This window comes from Engraulis encrasicolus, chromosome 21, assembly GCF_034702125.1.
Source record: "Engraulis encrasicolus isolate BLACKSEA-1 chromosome 21, IST_EnEncr_1.0, whole genome shotgun sequence".
Taxonomy (NCBI): domain Eukaryota; kingdom Metazoa; phylum Chordata; class Actinopteri; order Clupeiformes; family Engraulidae; genus Engraulis; species Engraulis encrasicolus.
In genome coordinates, this window is record NC_085877.1 from 45,925,891 (window position 1) to 45,928,390 (window position 2,500).

At 47.2% G+C, this 2,500-nt stretch overlaps 1 protein-coding gene across 1 annotated transcript in view; it reads left to right on the forward strand.

The window, feature by feature from the left end:
* LOC134437443 (adhesion G protein-coupled receptor L3-like) overlaps positions 1-2,500 on the forward strand; it is an 87,211-nt gene that overhangs the window by 20,855 nt on the left and 63,856 nt on the right. The window lies entirely within an intron of this gene.

Sequence of the window (2,500 nt, forward strand, 5' to 3'; positions counted from 1 at the left end):
GACAAATAAAAGATATTGTATTGTATATTGTATTGTAAGTTTACCGAGAACATCGCCTCTGCTAAGGTTTTGTAAGCCCTAAGCATAGCTGGTCAGGAGGCCCCCCTCATAATTAAATAATAATAACAATAATCTCCCAACATCTAAATATATGTTTTGCAATGTAATTCCCATTCCCATTACTTTTTTTTAGTCAATCTCCATTTAAGAGGCCCCAATTTTGGGGGCAAAGTCGTTGGTACCCCACACACTGGTTGGTGTTAATAATTTATGTTAATAATTATCATCATCTAACTACTAAACATATGTTTTGTCATGCAATTCAATATATTTTTCTTGACATTTTTTAGTCAATCTCAATTCAGCAGTTTCTGGTTACAATCCAATGACACTTTCAAGGTCAAGGTGTTCAAGCTCGTCAGCCTCTTCCTCAGCCCAGCAACAGGCATGCAGGCACGCACGCACGCACGCACGCACGCACCCACCCACGCACGCACGCACGCACGCACGCTCAAACACACACACACACACACACACACACACACACACACACACACACACACACACACACACACACACTTACTTTACCTAATGCAGTCCACGTATCATAACCCCCTCTCCCTCCCCTTACACACACACACACACACACACACACACACACAAACGTACGCCCTCCTCGAGTTCAGTCACGTCCTTGTAATCTGCCGGGGGAGAGAGAGAGAGAGAGAGAGCTAAGCGAATTAAAGATTCCTTTGATACCGCGACACAATGGGCTTTGCCGCACCTCCAGACAGCGGCAAGACTGTGGTGGCGGCACGGAGAGGACCACGATCCAGGGCAGGACTGGCCTTCGGGCATAGCGGGCATCTCCTGCTGGGCCCTGCACCCTTGTGGGCCCCACGATTCAGGGCAGGACAGGCCATCTGGCATAGAGGGCATCTCTCAGCACCATAGGGAGTTTTTCCTCATCCCTGATGCCACCAGGGGCCGCACCTGAGCGCCCAATCTCCGTGTGACTATCTATGACTTATGATAGGCCCAGCCACTATGGACCTTACACATCTAAGAATCCTGGTCCTAACCTACGTTGACCTTATGACTCTACATTCTCTGTCTATCTCTTCTTCCTCTGCCTTCCTGCTTTTTCTGCCTCTCCTCTATACCTCTCCTTTTAAATCTATCTCTAACAATATTTTTTTCCCCATTTGTTAAGCACTTTGAGTTACATGCCTTGTATGACACAGTGCTATACAAATACAATTATTATTATTATTATATGTCTAACAGCAGGGCTGGACTTGCTCACCGGTGAGCCCCATGGGCCCCGCACCCTCGTGGGCCGTGCACCCTCGTGGGCCGCGCTTCCTTCTGGGCACCTATTTTCAGAAATGTAAAAATGTGAAAAAAATGATATGTATATATAGGATAGGGGCCCACAAGGGTGCGGGGCCCAACCGTGAGTCAGTTCTGCGTCGCTAATAATGAGGGGTCCCTTTAAGACCAAAAGTGCCCGGGTCCTATTTCTCCCACTGTCCAGGCCTGCCACGATCCAACGATCTGCGATCTCGCTGTGTGCCTCTTTAGTGATCAAAGACAAGGCCCTGCCGGCAAAGAGTCTCACAAGTCCCAGGAAACGATTTTAGTTTAGTGTCGGGGAAGTGGGATACCTTGGTGAGACGTGTCTGTGAGTGGAGCCTGCAGTGTGTGTGCAGTGGCACTTTCACATTTTGGGGGGCAAGTGCTCGAGGCGGGGCGAGGGGTATGTGGAACTTCCAACTGCCTTACTAAGCTATAGAGTCAATGTTGGCGCATTGTTGTTGCATGCTTTTGATCATCAAGAATTTGCAGATAATCATGTCAACTTTAACCACAGTACATTGTACCTTAAAAAAAAGGCTTTCAAATACTTTTTTTGTCCATTAGGGCAAAGGGGCCTCTTTCCTCTCTGTGTGTCTGTGTGTCTGTGTGTGTGTGTGTGTGTGTGTGTGTGTGTGCGTGCGTGCGTGCGTGCGTGCGTGCGTGCGTGCGTGCGTGCGTGCGTGCCTGTCTGTCTGTCTGTCTGTCTGTCTGTCTGTCTGTCTGTCTGTCTGTCTGTCTGTCTGTCTGTCTGTCTGTCAATCTGTGTCTGTTTGAGTTTTTTTGAAAGGTGGAGAGTGCCTTTTTGTGCATGTAAGAACTCAAAATGTAATAACTGCCCATAACGTAATAACTGCCCATAACGTAATAATTTGGGCACATTTGAAACGTAATAAATCCCATAACGTAATAACTTGCCCATAACGTAATAGCACTTCCTTACCCATAACGTAATAATATTCTGCCCATAATGTAATAAGTTGTGAGTGTCTGCAGATGTGTGCAGAGTGAACAAAACAAGGCCTACAGTGCATTTGTGTTTGTGCATGTAGGTGTGTATCTGAGAGTGAGAATGGGGGGTTGGGGGAGCTCCTGGTGAACTAGCATCCGTTTACCAAGGTCACTCAAGGATCTTGTTAGCATT